General features: G+C 36.7%; 1 pseudogene across 1 annotated transcript; it reads left to right on the top strand.

Annotated features, from left to right (window-relative positions):
* Nucleotides 1–9,529: 9,529 nt before the first annotated feature.
* On the top strand, nucleotides 9,530–10,732 carry LOC112636015 (annotated as a pseudogene). Its single transcript, XR_003122116.1, has 2 exons — nucleotides 9,530–9,575; nucleotides 9,709–10,732. The product of XR_003122116.1 is annotated as a chloride intracellular channel protein 1 pseudogene (transcript).
* The last annotated feature ends 3,883 nt before the right edge of the window (nucleotides 10,733–14,615 follow it).

Genomic DNA, 14,615 nt, shown 5'->3' on the forward strand with positions numbered 1-14,615 from the left:
GGATCTAAAAAAAAGAGAAAAGTTTTACAAATGATAAATTTTTAAAGAGCAAAAAGACTTGGTTGTTTACAAAGGAATCAAAATTGCTAACAGATTACTTCTTGGCAAAAATGTAAGAAGACAACAAAATAACATCTTCAAAAAGCTGAGATAAAAATAACAGCCTAAAGTTCTAAAGTTCCAGTGAAACAGTTTCAAATATTAATACAAATGAAAGCATTTAAGAGATAATTTACCACTCAGATTCTGATTGAAAGGCCAATTAATAGATGTTCTTGATAAAAAATAAATTAAATAAAAAACAAACCTATAAGAAGGAATAAGGAAAGAAATTGCTTATAAAATTCTACATAAAATGTTTAGAATTTTAGAAGAATTTATGAACTTGGGTATTTACATAGACTGTCTTTTTGATAAAAATAAAACTTTTAGGTAAATTGTCTAAATATTTTTTTTGAATCACAATTATCAATTAAAGGAAATTAAAATTACAACTAAAATTCTAGACAACAATTTGAGAGTGATTAATTGCAGTAACAATTTAAGTTCTGTTGAATTTTTTAGACTAAGTAGGGATAAACTGGATTATTAGGGATTATTAAGATGACATTATTAAGACAATTGGGCATGTTAAAATTTTAACACCAACTACTAATATAATGAAAATTGAATGAGCTCCAAACAAGAAAACTGTGGAAAAAGTGAAATAAATTAATCATTAACAATTCAATAGAAGGGAGAGAGTTAGAAAAAATAGGCAAGAAAAATATATTGTATGAAGCAAGCCCAATATTGAAGAAGTAAGGCCAAGTATAACAAAAACCATAGCAAATTTTATTATATTCAAACCATTAATTGAAGGACAGAGTCTCAAATTAAAAACAAGAGAAAATCAATTGGAATTTGGCTATAAAATCAGTAAGAATAGACTAGGCCAAGCTGTGATAACAAACTATAATCTCAGTGGTTTCAAGAAACTCATAGTTGATTTTCATTCCCATGCTCCTGAATTCATGCTCACAAAAAGCACCCTCAATTAATAAATTTTTTTTTCTTATACATCGAGTTTTAGATTATGGAGAAAAATATAAAATTACAACTCATTTTATAATACTACAAACATTTTGGTATTAAAACTGGACAATGACAGAGTCAGAAAGCCAAATTATTGGGTAATTAAACTTATAAGAACATATCCAAAAGTACTAATTAAATGAATCAAAGGAATCAAATCATGAAACATCTTTTATGATTGAGTACAGTCAGTAATAAAGGATGTTTTAATTTTAGAAAATCTATTAATGTAATCTTCTGCTTTAAGCTATCATTATGATCATATAATTATCTCCACAGAGAAAAGCATTTTATAAAATTCAACTCTTAATTTTGATTCAAAATTGATAGCAAACTAGTAATACTAGTGAATTTTCCTAGATATATGACCAAAACTTCTAGTGAATTGTATACTGTGTTAAAATTTTAGATCTATTCCTTTTAAATCAGGAACAGAGAAAGCATGCATATCGCCACTTCTATTAAACATTGTATTGACTACATTAAGTAAACAAGATAAAAAAAGATTGAGAAATTTAAAAAATGAAAACAGTAAGAAAAATTGCCACTAATAGCAGATAATATGAAGGTGTACTTCGAAAATTCAAAAGAATCTCCTAACAAAACTTAGATCTAATGAGAGAATTCAGTGAGCTTCCTAGGTGCAAGATACATATAAACACATGAAAACTTTTCTTATTCATCAGAAAATATATTGTTAAAAGGTAATTGTTCATTAGAATATCAAAAAATGTATAATTACCTAAGAGTAGATTAGACAAAATAAGTTTTTGGAGAAAAATAATAATTTTTAAATTAAAAGACAAACAAGATCTGGAAAAACAAAATAAGTTTCTGGAAAAAAAGTACTATGTTCACAAATGGGAAGAGTCAGTATTATAAATCTGGTCATTCTCCCTAAATTAATTAAATTTTAGTTAAATACCAATTGATCAGTTAACTTTTTTGAAGAATTTGAAAATTTGATTCTAAAATTAATGTGAAGAAAAATGGGCAAGTAGAAATCAAGAAGAGTTGAAAGAATGATAATAAAAGGAAAACACAATGGATATCATATTAAGCAGCTGTATATAGATAATCAAAATACACGTGTATATTTTAATTAAATTTAATTAAATATGTCACATTTTAGATTTAGTTAAATATGTTTATGTTTACTCTATATAGTTTACATATAAACAGTAAATTTAATTGAATTTTTTAGTATATATTCTATATATATACTAAATATATAGAGTTTATATAAACAGTAAATTTAATTGAATTTTTTAGTAACTAAATTGTTTAAAAATGGCAGAGAAGCAATGGAATAATTAAGACTTGGCATAGGGGAAAAAAAACACAAAAAGGCAAGTTAGCAGACAACCACCCCACAACCACAACAGTGAATATATGACAGCAAAAGCATTACAGATCCATTGGAAACCGAGTGCTGTTTGCATTAGGCTGGATTCAATTAGGAACTAGAAAATACACAAAAATTGAAACATGGGAAATTTGATATACTTATTGTTTTGATAGAAGAGTGACTATAAAAATATAAAATGATCCCTACAGAGTACCGTGGAGCTGAGGAAGGGTATCCAAGGAAGGGAAAACTTGGAATGTGAGTTCTTCTCCCAAAAGGCCGGAGCTGAAAGGTGTGGCTGTAGCCTCCCCATGTCAAAGAAGCCTCTGGGTCACCTGGGCCAGAACAGGTCTGGCATATGCATTACCTTCATCTAAATGGTTCTGGAAAGATGGCTACTGGGCCCAGGCCACGGCTGAGCAGTTGCCGAGAGCCTGAGCACTCTAGGCGAGCCACATTACTGAACAACCACACAGCAGGAGCAAGAAGTGGCAGATGGAAACACACTAGAACTCAGAAGAGAAGTCCCCATCTTACTGGAATGTTCCTCAGACACCCTCTCCTGACAAAGCTGAACATAGTGCCCATTAGAAAGAAATTCAACACAATCCCCATCAAAATACCACCATCATTCTTCACAGAATTAGAAAAACCAATTCTAAAATTCATATGGAACCAAAAAAAAAGCCCGCATAGCCAAAGCAAAACTAAGCAAAAAGAACAAATTTGGAGGTTTCAGACCACCTGATTTCAAACTATACTATGAAGCCATAGTCACCGAAACAGCATGGTACTAACTGGAATAGAAATAGGCATATAGACCAGTGGAACAGAATAGAGAACCCAGAAATAAACCCAAATACTTAACAGCCAACTGATCTTTAACAAAGCAAACAAAAACAAAGTGGGGAAAGGACACCCTTTTCAACAAATGGTCTTGGGATAATTGGTTAGCCACATCTAAGAGAATGAAATTGGATTCTCATCTCTCACGTTATATAAAAATCAACTCAAGAAGGATTAAGGACTTAAACCTAAGACCTGAAACCATAAAAATTCTAGAAGATAACATTGGAAAAATCCTTCTAGAAATTGGATTTGGCAAAGATTTCATGATCAAGAACCCAAAAGCAAATGCAATAAAAACAAAGATAAATGGCTGGGACCTAATTAAACTAAAGAGCTTTTGCAAAAGGAATAATCAACAGAGTAAACAGACAATCCACAGCACAGAGTGGGAGAAAATCTTCACAACCTATACAGCTGACAAAGGACTAATATCCAGAATCTACAATGAACTCAAACAAATCAGTAAAAAAAAAAAATCCCATCAAAAAGTGAGCTAAGGACATGAATAGACAATTTTCAAAGATATAAAAATGGCCAACAAATATATGAAGAAATGCTCAACATCACTAATTATCAGGTAAATGCAAATCAAAACCATAATGCAATACCACCCTACTCCTGCAAGAATGGCCATAATCAATCAATCAATCAATCAATCAATAAAAACAGTAGATATTGGCGTGGATGAGGTGAACAGGGAACACCACTGCATTGCTGGTGGGCATGTAAACTAGTATAGCCACTATGCAGAACACTGTGGAGATTCCTTAAAGAACTAAAAGTAGAACTACCATTTGATCCAGCAATCTCACTACTAGGTATCTACTGAGAGGAAAATAAGTCATTATTTTAAAAAGATACTTGCACATGCATGTTTATAGTGGCACAACTCACCATAGCAGAATTGTGGAACCAACCCAAATGCCCATCAATCAATGAGTGGATAAAGACACTATGGTGTATATGTGTGTGTGTGTGTATATGTATGTATGTGTGTATATATATATGATGGAATACTATGCAGCCATAAAAAGGAATGAATTAACAGCATTTGCAGTTACCTGGATGAGACTGGAGACTATTATTCTAAGTGAAGTAATTCAGGAATGGAAAACCAAATCTCATATGTTCTCACTGGTATGTGGGAGCTAAGCTATGAGGATGCAAATGTATAAGAATGATACAATGAACTTTTGGAACTTGGGGGAAGAGTGGGAGGGGGGTGAGGCATAAAAGTCTACAATATGGTGCAGCATATACTGCTCGGGTGATGGGTGCACCAAAATCTCACAAATCACCACTAAAGAACTTACTCATGTAATCAAGTACCACCTGTACCTCAATAACTTATGGAAAAACTAAATATAAATAAATTTTAAGAAAAAGAAGAAATGTTGAAGATTCCAGTGTATTATAACAGAGGAGATTTTCAAGTATGATTTAGGGGCCAAGTGGCAACAAACTGATCACTGATAAATATTGAATTTTCACAATTTGAAATAAGTCACATGTATGTATAATATTAAATATTTGAAAACCAAATTCAATATTCAGAAACTGACTACTCAAGTAGAAGAACAATAGAACATGATAAACCTTTCAATTAATTCCAGGTGGTTTAAACACTTAAATTTTTGTGAAAAACTCTACAATTTTAGAAGAAACTATAAACTTGTTATTAAATCTAAGGAAATATTTTCAAAGACCTATACATAACATTCTAAGGAAATATTTTCAAAGACCTATACATAACATAAAATTAAGATTTTGATATATTTGGATATATTTAACTAAAACCAGACAACCATTTTTTCAGAGTTGGCATCCCTAGGGACTACTTTTAATCCCTAGGGAGTCAACCTGCAATATCCACCTGCAAATTAGCAACATCACACACACACAAACCCACAAATATTATTTAGCAACATAAAGCCTGCTAGGAAAAAATTTTAATGCTTACCTTGAAAAAAATCTGTAAGTTAATAAAAGGGCCCATGTAGTATACAAAGGGTGGAAAGAAGGCTAAGCTATGGCTGGATAATTGTGAATAGCTACTATATATGTTAATATTTTTCCTAACCTAATGTTTGTGTACTTAAATATACTCATTAATAGATTTTGGCAAGATAAAAGGGAGATTAAAAACACTATTGGCCTAGGGAATAGAAGAATAAATGTAAGCACATTAAACAAGACTGCTTTGCCATATTAAGAAAGAATCTGATAGTTAAATTAACTACTTTTTATTGAGAACTTTAGTTGGTTAATTAATTTTGAATAGTATAGAAGGCATGTTTATTGTATTTTTTTGTTTGTTTATCCCTAAGGTCCTTATGAGAGAATGTTAAAGATCTATACCTAGAAATTATTTTAAAACTTCATTTAATTCATCTTCCTGTTCAAATGTAACTAAATCATCTTTTCAGATGAAAAAAAAAGGTCTATAAAGGACTTCAATGCCATTGGCCTTCATATGACATCTAATTCCACATTTTCCAAGATGTATCAGATATAAATTGATAGAATCAATGGCTTAATTTCTCTCTATGGAAATCTTCCTTGAATTTTGGAAGGTAATTAAGAATAATCTGAAAAGTTTTTTATTTTTGCTTTCATCTGGGTACACTGTGGGTACTAGGACTGGCTGGTGGTAGCAGCATTCTATTGAGATTTAGAGTTGTAATAGTCATAGAACAGCGTAGCAGTGGGGTCTGGTGCCTCTGCTCAGAATGCACAGGAGCCTGGAGTCCTTCCAAATCAAATCCACATTCCATCTCTGACTGATTGGAGATGCATGTTGAACATCACAAAGGCAAAAGACGAATGAGTAAACAAGTGGCCTTTGCTGATTAGAATTAGTATGCTTCATCGTTATGGTTCTTGATTATAGGTCAGTGGTGGAAAAAACACAAGTATCTTTATCTCTTACTGCAGCCAGTTTGATGGCACAGCGGGGAGTGAGGAAGACTCGGTAGACAAACCTGACTGGAATACAAGTAGGCATTGCAGATGGTGAGCTCAGCACTGCCTCTGTTGTAGTAAGCTACTCCCAACTTAGTAATGCATCTTGCTGGCAGTGTCTCTCCAAGAGCCTTCCCTTCTGCTGTCAGGAGCACAAGGGGCATGCAGAGAAGTAGAGAGCTGAGCATTGCATGCTACTGAGCAGCTGAGTTCAGTGGTGCAGAGGAGGGACAGGAGGCACCCATAAGGGAGGAAATGAATAGGGCTGTTTTACTTGCTAAAAAGACTCACCTTTTGTCTCCTCCTGAGCTGACATCCTTTTCTTGCTACTCCACCAATGTATTCTCTTTATAAAGTCATTTTTATTACAGTTAATATTAGAGTTGTACTTGCATTTATGAGGTCTAAAGAGCTCTTGGGAAATAAAACATGACTATCCAATCTGGAAGAACTTCATATTATCCATTCATTTCTTCTGTTCTTACTTGTATTCCCATTATACATGTGATTCCAACTCATAGCTTAAATCAGTTAAGAATCTGTGATGGTTAATTTTATGTGTCAGTTTGGCTGGAGACATTTCTCAGATATTTAGTCAAACATGCTTCTAGATGTTTGTGTGAGGGTGTTTTTTGGATGAGATTAACATTTAACTCTGTGGCCTTTGAATGGAGCAGACTGCCCTCCATAAAGTAAATGGGCCTCTTCCAATCAGTTGGAGGCCTTATGAGAATGCAGACTGCCCTGTCAGCAGACTACTTTTAAACTCAAAAGTCAACTGTTCCCTGGATCTCCAGGCTGCCAGTCTACTCTGAAGATTTGGAATTTTCCAGGCCTCCAGGCACGTGAGACAATTCCTTAAGATAAATCTCTCTCTCTGTCACACATACACCCACATAGAATACAAAGTCAGGCTCAGTTACCTTGAAATCAAATGTTTTCTGTCACCAATATCCTCTCGTATAGGATATATATGTGCATATGGTTCTATATAGAAATCCTGGTTCTGTGGCCCAGCATTCCTGCATGATGCCAGTAGATAGTACCTGAACAGGTACAAAGATGAGCATCAGTTGTTATCTTTAAAGTAATTATGTTGGTGACTTTTAAAAGTCTATTTTCTCTTTCAGTTAAAAAAGTAGTTCAAAAGGGAACTAGTAAAACATCTCTCTGCATTAAGCTCAGCTTCATTTACTTATTTAAGCTCCTAATCTTTCCAAGTTTTAAAAAATTATCTGGTTATATTTAATATGAAGGAACTATTTTTTATTAACATCAACATCTGTAAATTTCTCTAAGTTAACATTTCCTCTGCATTTGGGCAGTTTCTATTTATCAATGTGATAGGTGGTCCATTTTCAAATCAGCTGGTTTCTCCATAGTTGTCATAGTATCATAAAATTAATGTCATATATTATATTCTAAAGTAACCTGGCTGATTAATTCAAGGTGATTCCAGGCTCCCAAAATAATTAATCAACACAGGGATTTATGCCCATGTCCTTCTACATGAATTGATGGCTGTGCAATAAAGTAGTTCTAGTAGTAATCATTACTAAGAAATTATATACAATGATAAGTAACAAAATCTCATATTTCCCCAATTTTCAGTTCTAAAAAATCTTTGACTTCTTTTATTGTATTTAAATGCCAGCCTTTAGTAATATAAGTGGTAGTAGTGAGAATTACTGCTAATTCTCAAGACTCTTCTGCTCAAAAAAAGTCCTCACTGCCCCAACCAAAGAAATAAGAATATTGCTCTCAGCCTTGGGCATTGTGATGGTAATTGTATGTATCAACATGCCTAGGTTCTATGGTGCTCAGTTATTTGGTTAAACACTAGTCTAGATACTGCAGTGAAGGCATTTGTGGATGTAACTTAACATTTACAGTCAGTTAACTTTAAGTAAGGCAAATTATCCTCCATAATTTGGGTGGGCCTCATCCAATCAGTTGAAGGCTATAAGAGCAAAGTCTGAGGTTTCTCAAAGAAGGATTTCTGCCACAAGACTGCAACATGGGAATCTCACCTGAATTTCAAGTCTGCTGGCCTGCCCTGCTTATTTTGGATTCAAGATTACAACCTCACTCTTACTTGAATTTTCAGCCTGCTAGTCTGGCCAAAGAATTTCAGATTTGTCAGCCTCCACAACTCCTTAGAATTAGCCAATTCCTTAAAATATGTCTCTTTCTAAATCTCATATATATGTGTGTGTGTGAGTGTGTGTATGTGTGTGTGCATATATGTATCTCTAATATATATCACCTATTGATTCTCTTTCTCTGGTATGTACAATATAATGTATATCAGAAAATCTAATGTCCAACCTTTACATTAGCTTTTAATTTGGAAGACTATGTAAGCATTTATTTTCTTTATCATGTTTTGACCAATAGCTTTGGAGTGTATACTCTTTTCACTTATTCTCATAATTGGCACAGGACTGAAATATATTAAATATTTTTTGGTCTGTTCTTTCAGCAATTAGTGCCCTATTATTAGGAGATCCCCCTATTTTTATTGATTTATTCCAAAAGAAGAGTGGTTCCAATTTATAGTTAAACTGCCCTTTGAAGGTATCTGAAGGGCAATCACTAGGACTCGTGCTTATTCTGTAAGTAGAACAAGGTCTAAACACAGATGTAGACTGTAAAAGAGCCTGATGCAAATTGACAGTAATGAGTGTGAAGATAATTTCCTCCAACTCAACCTAAAATGTCTTTCCATCTATATTTATCTATTTCAAATAATTAAGACCTGAATTAATTATTGTCTTAGGTTGAGATGTTATAACAAAGCACCATAGACTGGGTAGCTAATAAAAAACAGAAATTTATTTTTCACAGTTCTAGAGGCTGAAAGTGCAAGACCAGAGCACCAGCATGGCTCGGTTGTGGTGAGGGCTCTCTTTTGAGCTGCAGGTGGCTGTTTGCTCATTTATCTTCACATGGTGAGAAGAGGATGAGAGAGTTCTCTGTGAACCCCTTTATAAGGGTGCTGAAATCATTCATAAGGGCTCTCCCCTCAGGACCTAATTACCTGCCAAAACCCCACCTCTTAACACCATTATATTAAGGTTTGAGGTTTCAACATATTAATTTGGGGGCTACAGAAACATTCCATCCCCAACAGATGTTAAATTGAAACATTTTTAATTCTCACTCTATGTTCTGTGCTAGGCGACAGAATTTCCTCCCTAAAGACATTTACCTCCTAATCCCCAGAATTTATGCGTCATTATTACTTTACATGGCAAAGAATTACTTCACAGATGTGATTAAGAATGCTGAGGCTCTCTGATCCAGCCCGGGAGGGGACCGAGCTGGAGGAGCTGGGTGTGGGGTGCGTTGGGCTGGTGAGGAGGCCGAGTTTGGGAGCAAATAGGGTCTGATTGAGCTTATATTGCGCTGAAGGGACAGCCCTGGGTCTAGGGGAGAGAATGCCTGAGTGTGAGAACTGCCTTCCCTGGCCCCAGCCCCTCCCAGTTCCCCCAGCGACGGCCACTTCCTGGTCCCCGCAACCATGGCTGAAGAACAACCGCAGGTCAAATTGTTCGTGAAGGCTGGCAGTGATGGGGCCAAGATTGGGAACTGCCCGTTCTCCCAGAGACTGTTCATGGTACTGTGGCTCAAGGGAGTCACCTTCAATGTTACCACCGTTGACACCAAAAGGCGGACAGGGACAGTGCAGAAGCTGTGCCCAGGAGGGCAGCTCCCATTCCTGCTGTATGGCACTGAAGTGCACACAGACACCAACAAGATTGAGGAATTTCTGGAGGCAGTGCTGTGCCCTCCCAGGTACCCCAAGCTAGCAGCTCTGAACCCTGAGTCCAACACTGCTGGGCTGGACATATTTGCCAAATTTTCTGCCTACATCAAGAATTCAAACCCAGCACTCAATGATAATCTGGAGAAGGGACTCCTGAAAGCCCTGAAGGTTTTAGACAATTACTTAACATCCCCCCTCCCAGAAGAAGTGGATGAAACCAGTGCTGAAGATGAAGGTGTCTCTCAGAGGAAGTTTCTGGATGGCAACGAGCTCACCCTGGCTGACTGCAAACTGTTGCCAAAGTTACACATAGTACAGGTGGCGTGTAAGAAGTACCGGGGATTCACCATCCCCGAGGCCTTCCGGGAAGGGCATCGGTATTTGAGCAATGCCTACCCGCGGGAAGAATTCGTTTCCACCTGTCCAGATGATGAGGAGATCGAGCTCGTCTATGAGCAAGTGGCCAAGGCCCTCAAATAAGCCCCTCCTGGGACTCCCTCAACCCCCTCCATTTTCTTCACAAAGGCCCTGGTGGTTTCCACATTGCTACCCAATGGACACACTCCAAAATGGCCAGTGGTTAGGTAATCCTGGATCACTTGTTCCGGGATGGTGTGGTGGAAGAGGGGATGAGGGAAAGAAATGGGGGGACTGAGTGAGATTTTTATTGTAGGGTGGGATGGGTAGGACAACATATTTCAGTAATAAAATACAGAATAAAAATCAAGTGTTTTTACGCCAAAAAAAACAAACAAAAAAAGAATGCTGAGATGAGTATCCTGGATTATATTATATAGGCAGGCTCAGTGTAATCATATAGGTCCTTACAGGTGAAAGAGGGATGCAAGAGAGTTAGAGGCAAAGAAGATGTGAGACTGGAAGCAGAAGTTGAGTGATGTGGCCATGAGCCAAGGATGGTCAGAAGCCTTTAGAACAGGGGTGTCCAATTTTTTGGCTTCCCTGGACCATATTAGAAGAATTGTCTTGGGCCACACATCAAATATACTAACACTAATGATAGCTGAAGAGCTTTAAAAAAATCACACAAAAAAATCTCAGCGTTTGAAGAAAGTTTACATATTTGTGTTGGGCCGCATTCAAAGCCATCCTGTGCCACGTGTGCCCTGTGGGTTGGACAAGTTTGCTCTGTAAGCTAGAAAAGGCAAGGACAGAATCTCCCTAGACCTTCCAGAGGGAATATAGTTCTGCTGATACTTTTAGTTCTATAAGACTCCTAACTTGGAGAACTTGAAGATAATATGTTTGAAACCATTAAGTTTATAGTCATTTGTTAAGCAGTAGGAAACTGATGGCCCTTCTTTTCCTAAACAGGCCAGAGAGTCTATATCTGTCCAAAGCCTCTCACAAAGGGGGTCTATAACTCCAAATTTCTTCTTCTTCTTCCTTATTTATTATTTATTTATTTATTTTGAGATGGAGTCTCACTCTTGTTGCCCAGGCTGGAGTGCAATGGCATGATCTTGGCTCATTGAAACCTCTGTCTCCCAGGTTCAAGTGATTCTCCTGCCTCAGCCTCCTGAGTATCTGGGATTATAGGTGCACATCACCATGCTCGGCTAGTTTTTGTATTTTTAGTGGAGATGAGGATTCATCATGTTGGCCAGGCTGGTGTCGAACTCCTGACCTCAGATGATCTTACTGCTTCAGCCTCCCAAAGTGCTCAGATTATAGGCATGAGCCACGGCACCTGGCCTACAACTCCAAAATTCTATAGTTGCTTCAGGTTAATTTTATAAAAGATAACCTTACTGTACTTTAACTGTTTTGCTATAAGTTCCCATAGGAGTAATTTTGCCATGGAAGAACTAGTCCCCTACACATTCACCACTTATTTGTTCGCTTATCATTTCACAGTGGCATTTGTGAATGTAAATTATGTTTGTCTTTTTCACAGCTGTATCCTTAGCACAAATTCAGTGCCTGACATACAGTAGGTATGCCCTGTTCCAGCATTTTTTTAAGTAGTAAAGCTTCTTGCTTCACTCTTAAGAACACAAACAAGAGAGATGGAACATAGATTTCCTTTTAAAGTTCATAATGACCCAAGAAAAGAAGGACTAGGTAACAATCCTGTCAGTGTTCCCAAGGGCCTTCTCTTACGTGAATAATTTTTGCTAACCTAGCTCAGTAGTTATCCCTCTCATGCTATGAAACTGTCTCCTCATTGGTAAAATCAGGGCAAATGAGACAAGAGCACAATTCTAGACTTCCTGAAAATTGGGCTATGAGATAAGGGAAGAGTTTGTGAACGTCTTCCTTTAATTTAAAGAAACAAGAGAACATGGTCAGAATTGTACCTGGATTGTTTTGCAGCAACCATACTTTTTCAACATGAAACTTAACACATTTTCCAGAAAACTGCAAGTACTATACAGTTGACCCTTGAACAACACAGGTTTGAACTGTATGGGTCCACTTATTGACCCTGACCATTTCATCTTCCTCAGTAGTTTTCAAGGTAGACAGAAATTGTAGCTATTCATCCATAAGTGCCTCCATTTGATTATCTAGATGAGTGTATAACAGCTACAACTTTCCTCTCATATACATTTCCGTAGCCCTTATCAGCTAGTCATAGGACTGAGCCCAAATGGAAATCACATCCCAGGAATAGTCCCATATGGCTTATGTGCCAAGTAGGCTTGAAATCATCAAGCCATACAAACAGGCAATACTGGCTCACACCAACGTTTCCACAGTGTTACTTTTTTCAAACTCTTTGTGGCATCAATGGTGTTTTAAGTGGGTGTATTGATATAAACAAATTGTATACAAAACATACTGAACTCTTAGTAGTATAGATGATATGACTTCTAGAAAATGTTTCAGAACTTCGTTTATAGAACCTACATAAAAGCACATTTTCCCCTTCTTTGACACTTAATGCAGAAAAAAAGAAGTTAACTGCTTCCCCACTTCTCCAAAATTGTTATGAAGGACATTGAGATACAATGTGTTTAGTTATTATGAACATATTTAGGTTTAAAAAATTCATGGAGCATCTTGGGATTCTCAGCTTTAATCATGAGACTGGCTTTTGCCAGGACCTTACTGAAGAACCCAACAAAATTGTCCGAGCTGATAAAAAACAACTCCTCTGGCAACAATGCTCTTAATCTTCCAAACCACAAGTTCATCACCAGAAAAATCATAACTTGATTCTATCATAACCAGAAAAATATTTATCCTCAAATTGCTTCAATATTCCAAATTCATCAACAAAGTGTCATGTCAAACGTCTAGTTTTCCTTTCTTTATTAAAGGTTTTCCTGATGTATGAAAAGTCATTTCAATTAAAATGGAAATGAATTAATACCTAGTGTGTGTGTGTGTGTGTATATATATATATATATATATAAAACTCTCTAAAGGCACACTGCTTCTCCGTATTAACTTTATTTTAAATTATTTTTTTCATAAATTCATAAATTTTAAATTATAGTTATAGAAAATGAGATATTCAACATGACGGGGAAGTAGCACTCTCCTCTATCTTTACCCCTATCCATTTGAAATTATCAGAAATATTTATATTTATTATAGCTCTCTTTCTCTAGACTTAGCTTTTATTTTGCAGCAAATAAAGGCACACTATCATTTTCCTCATACCTAATGTATATCTAGTCTATTCAGCCATAGTCTTTTATTTCTTCCTTGCAATGACCCTTTTATTGGAACATCTGAAAAGAAAAGTGACTCACCTCCCAGTGAGATACTATACCAAGGTTCAAACCACCATAACACGCTGTCCCCATGGCTTCAGAGAGAAGACTAGGTCACAATGATAATAGAAAGGAAAGAAATCGAGTAGTCAAGTCTGACTTTCCTATCAGTCTCATAGGGCTCTGAGTCAAGGTTTGTGCACCAGCACTAAATTTTCTGAGAAAGCAGCTACCCATTCTGAGATGGGACTGCACATGTTAGATGTGGTCCTTGAATGAGCAGCCACTACCACAGTGACAGTGTGCAGCCAGCATCTGGGACAGCTCAGATTCCTTGCTCCATCTGTACACTGAGGCAGACTCAGGGGAAGGAGACCTAAATGAGAAAGAAAGTATTCAGGGATGACACCCAAAAGGAAGGCCAGGTCTCCCGGGAAACTTGGGATTTAGGCCTTATAAAGACAGGCTCTTATTAACAGGAAGTCATTCTAGTTTCCTTCCTGAAGGAGGAATGTAGATTCAGATACTGACACACTTTAATTTTCTCAAGATTACCGAGTCTGCAGAATCATTTTAATGTGGCTTTTTGCCACATTTATAGCACAGAACAGGTCGGCTGTCCTCTGTTCTCGGATTTCTTTTCCTACTTGGCAATTCCATTTCCTCCTGACTCAAATGTGCTTCCTCTCTTTGGGAAGGCACAGGATGCCACTGACTCAACACCAGAAGAATGTGTGCTTTGGGTTGTTTTGCCAGCCACGGGCATGAGCTGAGTGAAAGGAGGAAGTAAACGAAGAGGTGGGGCACCCATCGCTGGCTCAGCTTCTACTTCCTTCACTTGCAAGCTGCCTAACCTTGGGCAAATCACGCTGGTGTCTTATACCCTGTGTTCGTAGAAAATGAGAGTGGGGGAAGTGACAACATCTTGCCT

Source organism: Theropithecus gelada, chromosome 12 (assembly GCF_003255815.1).
Source record: "Theropithecus gelada isolate Dixy chromosome 12, Tgel_1.0, whole genome shotgun sequence".
Lineage (NCBI taxonomy): Eukaryota > Metazoa > Chordata > Mammalia > Primates > Cercopithecidae > Theropithecus > Theropithecus gelada.